General features: G+C 46.5%; 1 pseudogene; it reads right to left on the minus strand.

Moving 5' to 3' along the window:
- Positions 1-857: 857 nt before the first annotated feature.
- Positions 858-975, minus strand: LOC136659844 (5S ribosomal RNA; annotated as a pseudogene).
- Between the last annotated feature and the right edge of the window lie 8,252 nt (positions 976-9,227).

Raw genomic sequence — 9,227 nt, forward strand, 5'->3', positions numbered from 1 at the left:
ATACTTAAATGTACTTTTTCTTTATCCTGCCTGTGCTTCTTTCAAGACCTTGTTTTCCACCATAATTAGTTTTCCCCAACCCCACCCCCCCAAGTTCCCAGCCTTAACTGTTTCCTTCTCCAAGCATTGTGTGTTGCAATGGACTCTGACTGTGGTTGTGGAACCCAAAGATTGGCCACCCCTTGGAATGACAAGGGTCAGCTTTCCACAGCGGGCTGACAGAAGCCTGGAAGACAAGGGGGGAGCACTGTCGATTCTTCCCCTCGCTGCCCACTTGCTCGGCTGCCCTTTCCTAAGAGCCTGGACGTGTGCTGTCAGTGGCCGCCACTGCTCTTCCTCACTCTCCCCTCCCCTCCTTCTAAGGGTCATGGCCACAGGGCTTATTGGCAGTGGGACTCTGCTTAGGCACCTGGCCGGTGCCAAGCCATGCCAACTGCTAATGCCAGTCTCAATTTCATCATACGGGGCTGTGATGAGCTTTGGATTCTGGATTGCACAAACCAGCCGAGATATATCGGCAGGAGCTGTGTTTTGGTGACAATTGTCTTCTTAGTGTGTATCAAGGAAAAGTGGAATGGTTTTTAACCTCAGAAAGAAGGGCATGGGTGAGGGATAGAAACTCCCCTTTCCATAGCTGACCTCCGTATGAGCCATTACCTCAGACACTTTTCTCCCAACCAGTTTTGGAACTGGATGTGGGGGGGGGGAGGGAGTTTGGGCAATGGACCGTGGGGAGGAGAAGATTTTGACCCCCACACCCCCTTTCTAGGTGATAAAATAGCCCCCTCCCAACTTTATATGTGAACAAGGTAGACTGGTTGGTTGGCAACCTTCAGTCTCGAAAGGCTATGGTATAAGCCTGCAGCACCCAGTATTCCCAGGCAGTCTCCCATCCAAGTACTAAGCAGGCCTGACCCTGCTTAGCTTCCGAGATCAGACAAGATTGGGCATGTGCAGGGTAACAGTTGCTGCAAGGCAGACTCACTCATGAGCAGCAAACATGGCTGCCACCATAACATCCAGTTTGATCTATACCCTAGTGGCTGTTCTGTAAGCATAGAGTTGGCACTGGCTTTTGGTATACCAACAAAAGTATATCTCTCAAGAAAATGCCAAAGATATTTTTTTGGGGGGGACGGTATTGCTCTGTGGCACAGCATATGCAGTAAGACCTGATTCCATTGCTGTCTCCCCTGCCTGCTGCCATGTAGTGCGTCAGACCATAGGTCTATCCAGTTTTGTCAGCAATGGCTGGCAGCAGATCTTCAGGGTTTCAGGTTCAGGGGATCTTTCCCAGACCTATCTGGAGATGCCAGAGTTTGAAGCCGGGACCTTTTGCCTGCAGGGTGAGTGCTCTATCACTGAGCCACGGTCCCTCTCCAAGGATCTGACTACACAGCGTTGGGAAAGACCCCTTCCTGAGATGTTGCGGAAAGTGACTTTGGGCCCAATCCTATCCAATTTTTCAGTGCTGGTGCAGCTGTGCCAGTGGGGTGTGTACTGCATCCTGTGGTGGAGGGGCAGTCACTGGGACCTTAAGGTATGGGAACACGTGTTCCCTTATCATGGGGCTGCATTGTGGCTACACCAGGGCTGGAAAGTTGGATAGGACTGGGCCCTTTGTCACCTGGCCAGAGAGAGAACATTGCAAGTCTTAAGGGGAGCAACTGTCTGGCTTTGCAGAGGGCAGCTTCTTATGCGCATATTTTCAGAGCATTTGGAGTGGTAAATATATACTTTGAAAGGCAACGTGACCTGCTAACAGAATACTTACAAGGCTGGCACTGGAAAATTGACCCCTGTTTTTCACTGCTTTTAAGCAATGTGCTCTTTTTATAGTTGCCTTCTCTGTGCATCTCAGTCTTTACAGCTGAATCTTATCAAATGCTCCCTGGCTCCCAGCGATTGAGACCAATTGCAGTGTGACAGATTTTGCCCTCCCAGTTCCCCAGCTGTTCTCCCATCCATCAGACCAACAATCTGTTCAGTGATGGCTTGAGTGAGCTTCCTCCTTTCTCCCCCCATCTGACCATCCAGAAGCCTCTTAACAGCTCTGACTTCCCTTTATATCTGGGTGTTTCAGGCAATTTTGTGACTCACTAGCTGTGACTGTTAAAATCATCAAAAAGCAATGTATGCACAATGGAACCCTACTGACCCATTCAAGACTTGGTACCTGTTTTGTGTGATGCCTGCAGCCTCACCATCCACTTTGATGGTTGGGGTTGCCAACTGACTCCCAAAAAGCAGTCCTGTCTGCTCTTTAGCCTTTAACAATCACTTGACCATTGGACATCAGCATGGAAATAAAACTTCTTGCTAATATCTGCATAGCATGCTGTTAAAGGCATAGCTACAGTGGAAAAGTTGGCATACTCACTTTTGCTCATAAGTAGTGGCATCGCTATGGGGGTGCAGGGGGTGTGGTTTGCACCAGGTGACGTGCACGGGGGGGGGTTGACGCGCACTGGGGTGACACACTAAAATTGCAGTGGTTAGGTGTAACCCCATCATATTATATACCGTTGGATGCAGAATTTTGAGCGGAAGGCAATTCAATTCAAAAAACCAGAGTGAAATATCTCCTTTCTGTCAAAAGTTATGGCCAAAAAACTGGAGAACAAAAAATGCATGGATCTCTATGAAAAGTGAGCTGTATCGCGCATTAACTCACAGGTTGGTGAACTTGCCTTAGTCTATCAGAAAGGGCAGGCTGAGAGGAATCCAAAGACACCATAATGGTCCTGATCCAATGAATGCAGCCCCCAAAAACACCTGAGAAGGAAGTCCCTCCCTCCAAGCAGACGAATGTATTGAGCCCTATGGAAAGTGAAACTATGCCTCATGGTCACATTTACTCATGAGTAAGTAAACGTGCCTTAGCTGGTGTGGAAGATCAAGTGAAGGAGAATGCAAGGCTACCAGAATGGTCCTGATCCTATGCACCTGGAGCTAAACAAGGGCTCTAGAAGGCAGCCTCCCCCCCACTAAAAAGGATCAAAAGAGACTTCAGCTGATAAGGTGAACCTTTTTGAGACTTGCAAAGCCAGGTGGATCCTGACAGTGATCTGGTTTAGACAGAAGTTCTTAAATTGAACTGGGTACTAGGTGGAGCTGAAAATTTTACTGGTTTGGGGGGGGGGTGTTATTGCAGGCAGAGGAAATTCACTTGGTGGACCAGGGCTGGCTTCTGCTTATTTAATTATTTGTTTTACTTTAATTATTTATTTTAATTTGCCTGATGATGTCACTTCCACCAGGACATCACTTCTGGTGGGTCTTGGACAGATTGTCATTCTAAAAAGTGGGTCCCAGTGCTAAAAGTTTGAGAACTGCTGCAATAAAGTGTTAGTAAGTTGACACCCTTGCGGGAGGGGGGGGGGGTGACACCACTAGTGGCCAAAATCACTAAAATCCTAATTTTGAAGAATAATACCATCATGTTTTATATCAATCAATGCACAATTTCATGCAGAATGTGTTCTATCTTTGTTCTATCAAAAGGTGGAGGCGGAGTGATGGTACAGCACCACACCCATCACCTGGGGTGTTGCTCCGCCCACTGCAGGGGGGGTGACGCACTGGCATCCCACACCGGGAGATGCGAACCCTAGTGACGCCACTGCTCATAAGCCCAATGGCTAAGCTACGTTAGATCCTGATGTGGGTTCAGACCCACTCAATTGAGCATACAGCCCAGATGTTCTGCTCAGATATGGTTCATTCATTGCACACTGGGATTGGTAGTGTGATCTCTTTCCTTTCAGCAAGGCTGCTCTGCTTTTAAGAGCGTCATTGCAGGAAGAACTCAATCAGAGTAACTTTCTACAACACTACACTTCCAGGCCTGCAAAGCTTCAACTATTGAATTTCTGCCTTTCACAGAGAGCAGTGGTTCTCAAACATTTTAGCACCCGGACCCACTTTTTAAAATGACACTCAGCTGGAACCCACCTAACTTTGCAAGACTTTAAAAAAAGGTGATCTAGAAAGAAGTAATTTTTATTTAGGTGCAAAAAGCTAGAACCATTTCTCATAATGAGGCAGCCCTAATGGATAACCTCAAGGCTTGAGGGGCTTCACCTGTCCCCACTACCTGTCATGGACGAACTTGGAAAAAAAACACAGGAAAAAAGATGTTCAGGCATTTATCTCTCTATATTTACACAAGCTTGCAAACTGCAGCAGCTCAGCCCTTTCAGGACAGGTAGCAGCTAACTAGTAGGGCAGTTGAATAGCCCCAGGGCTTGAAGTACGGTAATTAGTTATCTGATCTATCTTCCACCCTGTTTCCATTGGAGAATCTGTGGGATCCACCAGATATCGGGTCATGACCCACCAAGTGGGTCCCAACTCACAGTTTGAGAACAGCTGGCACAGAGGTCAAATGGCATGGAAACCCTGCTAAGGCACAAAAGGATAGACAGCCCCATTTCAGAAGAACTTAATCACTCCTGCATTGTGGTGACCAGGTGCAACTTAGAGATTCTACTACTACATCTTTACACAGAACACAGAGACAGGAGAGTCTTCTGCCCTATTTTATCCCCCTGTCCTTTTGTTCACCTTCCTGTACACTCATTTTTATTTTATTTGAGAAATTTATATCCCCCCTTTCCCAAGCTGAAGCAAATACCCAAGGCGGTTTACAGCGCTCCATAATAAAAGCACAAAATAGCATAACAGGTAAGAAGAAAAAGCATCAAACAAAGCATTAAAAACATTAATTTTAACATTAAACAGTGGAACAAAACAAAAAAGTAGTTCACTCTTGAAGTTACTAAGGCTGCAATCCTAACACTTTCCAGAGAGTAAGCCCCATTGAACAAAATAAGACTTACTTCCAAGTAGACCTGGTTAGGATTGTGCCCTAAAGCATGGATCACCGTGGCCCAGTCCAAACAGCTCAAGCATGGTTGATGCACCAGCCAAAGTTGGATGAATGCACTTTTAGCAACTGCTGCCATCTGGTTCTCCTGAGAGGCAAGAGCACTTCTAAGTTGCACACCTGTTCTTGCAGGGTCATTCATCACCATGCAGCACATGATAAAGTGTTCAGGGGAAGGATGATGCTGTGGCTGTCTCCTCTCCCTACTTAGTGGTGTGTTTAAACATAGAGAGAGGACATCCAGGTGGCAGCCTGGCAATCCTATGCTCTCCTGCACTTATTCAAAGAGGAGGGCACAACCAGTGGTAGAGCTCATACTTTGCTGGCAGAAACTCTCAGGTTCAATCCTCTGCATCTTTCAAAGGATCTTAGATAGCAGAAGAAAAAGAGGCCTCCACTACTAGTCACACAAGACGATGCTGGGCTATTGGGTCACTGCTCCAACCACTTCAGAGATCTAACCTGGCATTCTGTTCCTGATACTAGCCAGATGGAAGCTTCTGGAAGCTCCTTGAGCACCTCCCCAATCGCTTGTCCCCAGCACTTGGCATTCTAAGGTATACTGCACCTGTGCATGGAGGTTCCAGTCAACTGCCCAAAAGCTAAGTGATGAAGACAGAGAGCCTGACAGCAGTATTCAAATAGAAAATGCATGACCACTGCCTGTGCGAATGCCAGTTCCTGTCGGAGATCTTCACAGGTGATTGAGAGGGCTGCAAATGTGTTACCAAGAAATGGCTGGCTGCTTGCTCTGTTTTTTGGGTATGCTGGGAATCTTTTCTCCTACCTGGAGGGTAGCAGTTGCAAAAGAGAACTTCCATCTGCTTATTAGAGTGGCTGCTTCCTTCTCAGAAGCTGAGGGGGCTCTCCAAGGGATTCTTTTTTTTAAGTCCTGATGCCAGCAGTGCTTGCTATAGGCCCTGCTAGTCACAGCTGCCTGCCCCAGCACATGCTTTCAAGTGTCCTTCCTTGGATGCATAGCAGGATAAAAGGAAATCTAAAGGTGCAAGATGCCTGGCTGCTCCATGCACCTTTTAAAAAAGATGATCTAGAAAGAAATAACATTTTTTTATTGAGGTGCAAAAAACTTGATCCATTTCTCATAATGAGGCAGCCTTAATGAATAGCCTCAAGGCTTGAGGAGCTTAATGATGTGACCCAGTCTTCACCTGTCCCCACTACCTGTCATGGATGGACTTGAGAAATAAAAAAACCCAGGAAAGAAGATGTTCAAGAATTTATCTCCCTATATTTACACAAGCTTGCAAACTGCAGCAGCTCAGCCCTTTCAGGGCAGGGCAGCTAGCAGGGCAGTTGAATAGCCCCAGGGGTTGAAACAATTTGTTATCTGATCTTTCCACCACACTGCCTCCATTGGAGACTCTGTAGGACCCACCAGAAATTGGGTCATGATCCACCAAGTGGGTCCCAACTCACAGTTTGAGAAACATTGCCCTAGACCAGTGATTTTCAACCAGTGTGCCGTGGCACACTGGTGTGACACAAATAGTCTGCAGGTGTGCTGTGGGAATTTGGGGGAGGGTCATTTATTATTAGGGCCATTGGACCCTAATATGTTGTTAGCCCCCAACAGCAGCATGGTGTGTCTTGTCAATTATCAAAAAGCTGATGATGTGCCTTGACAATTTTAGCACTTTGTCAGTGTGCCTTGAGATAAAAAAGATTGAAAATCGCTGCCCTAGACTGTCACAAATGTGTCATAAGCCGTGTTTGTGGCTACTCATGAAGTGGCTGCACCCATGGGATGGCCTGAGCTAGCCTGCCAGAGCAACATCCCTTCCCACGGTTGTTGGTAGAGGTGAGTTGTGTGGTGAGGGGCTGGAAGAGGGTAGCAGGAGGGCATTTCAGAGGTGGGGAAAGGGTGCTTCAGGACAGGGGGAGGGTACAACGGGGGATAGGACAGGCCTTGGAAGGGGTGGGATCAGCAGAGGCCTCGTCCGCTGTATCCAGACCCCCCTCCTGGGTCACCCTGCATTATGCCAGGCTGCTCAGAATTCCGCCAGCTATATAGCTGGCAGAGATCTGAGCAGCCCCATAGGGTAGGCTGGGGCGCTACTTGGGTTAGGGGGAAAATATCCCCTTACTCCAAGGAGACCTCCAGCTGACTCTTAACCTGTGCTGGCATGTTAGGTACTAACAACTGGGTTTGGTGACCATGTTTCTCCAGCTTTTGCCATTTCTCCTACAGATGGGCAGCTAAGGTTAATTTCAAGCCGGTTTATATAGCAAGGTAAACACCTCTGTCCCTAAAGGGGCTCAAACCCCAAGAAGAAACCACATGGCAAACACCAGCAACAGACACTGGGAGGGATGATGTCTTGGGTTGGAGAGGCAGAGCTGCTCTTCCCTTGCTCATCATAAGAAAACGCACGATTTGAAGAGTACCTCTTTCCCCAGTAGTAGGGCAATGACCTATTATTTAGTCCTTCTCAGAGAGCTATTCTTTGCCATTGATAATTGTGCCTATTTCAGTGGGAAAATGAAGGCGTCTGTTTAGTAGAGAATAACTAATCAATTTTCCTTTTCAAACCCGTCTGATTTGCTTTCTAATTGGTTACTAAAAAGAGCCAATTTGGCAGAAGCTACAAATGTTCAGACTCACAACCAGGAGTACAGCAGTCACCCACCCTGATATTTGAATCAGTCAATATTTTTATTTCTCCACTTTTCTCCAAATATATGAATGTTCCATTAATTGTTCCAAATTTGTCTGGATGCCTGATTTTGGTGCAGGGCATAATTATGTCTAACAAGGACTAATAAGCCCTTTTCAAAACAGTAACACATTAACTTCCCTTGCCCTCTCTGAAGGAGAAATGGCTGTTTAATTTATCAAGAGCTTAATTTATTGAGCCCAGCATTCGTCAGCTACAGACCGTGAATTCTGTTAACATTTCAATCTGTGTTTGACTGAAATAAGTGTCAGGGCCAATAATGCTGTCTCGCTGAAGACTAAATTTTATTTTCCTCTCTATTAACTATAATTTGAGCCCATCTTTGACAGGGAAAAAAAATGACAAACTCCACTTTGACAGGGGAAAAAAAGTAACTGAATCTCTGCTCTTGCTCTCAAAAGGAGATTAAGAAACTCAAATGGCATTTCTAAAAGTAGGAAGAGCATGCATTCAGGGGGAAAGGGTGGAGATGTGAAATCTTGCAAACAGCTGGAAGGTTGGCAGAAATTCAACTGGTGGACAGGAGCCAGAACTGGTCCAGGAGGCCAGCTAAGGTTATTGCCTCAGGTGCCAGGCCAATCTTGGGAGCCCAACTGGAAACATTTTTTTTTTGGGTGGGGCCCCAGGTTCACAGCTAAGGTCTATTAGAATCTTAGAGATATAAAGTCTATAATAAATTTTATTTATATCTCTGTGGTAGAATGGAAAGCAATTGTAGTAGTAGTTGGCAACCTTCAGTCTCGAAAGACTCTGGTATCGCGCTCTGAAAGGTGGTTCTGGAACAGCGTCTAGTGTGACTGAAAAGGCCAATTCGGGAGTGACAATCCCTTCCTCACCGGGAGCAAGTGCAGTCTGTCCCTGGTCTGTCTCCCTGACTATGGGCCTTCCTTCTTTACCTCTTTGCCTCAGTCTGTTGGCCAAGTGTCTCTTCAAACTGGGAAAGGCCATGCTGCACAGCCTGCCTCCAAGCGGGACGCTCAGAGGCCAGGGTTTCCCACCTGTTGAGGTCCACTCCTAAGGCCTTCAGATCCCTCTTGCAGATGTCCTTGTATCGCAGCTGTGGTCTACCTGTAGGGCGCTTTCCTTGCACGAGTTCTCCATAGAGGAGATCCTTTGGGATTCGGCCATCATCCATTCTCACGACATGAACGAGCCAATGCAGGCATCTGTTTCAGCAGTGCATACATGCTAGGGATTCCAGCTCGTTCTAGGACTGCATTGTTTGGAACTTTGTCCTGCCAGGTGATGCCGAGGATGCGTCGGAGGCAGTGCATGTGGAAAGCATGTGGCTTTGTGCACTGGAAAGCAATTGACATGTGCACTTAAAAAGTGCATGTGAGTTAATGGACCAAATGGCTCTAAGCACATTTGAATATAAGATTGCATACATGTAAGGCTACCAGCAAGCAAGCAAAATGTATAGATTACATTTGAAAAGTAAATGCTGTCATTACAAAACCACTAGTTTTAGTGACTGTGCAAAATTATTAGTGATTTAGCAAAAATATTACTTTTTTGCTTAGGAAAAAAAAGTTCAAAATGTCTGTATTATGTGTTATCTGACAAGACTAGATTGCCTTAGTGCAGGGGGCTCAGCTGGCTTAAAGCTGGCCCTGCTCGGATGGCAGGCTGGTGAGTGTGCC

Source organism: Tiliqua scincoides, chromosome 8, assembly GCF_035046505.1.
Source record: "Tiliqua scincoides isolate rTilSci1 chromosome 8, rTilSci1.hap2, whole genome shotgun sequence".
NCBI classification, from domain to species: domain Eukaryota; kingdom Metazoa; phylum Chordata; class Lepidosauria; order Squamata; family Scincidae; genus Tiliqua; species Tiliqua scincoides.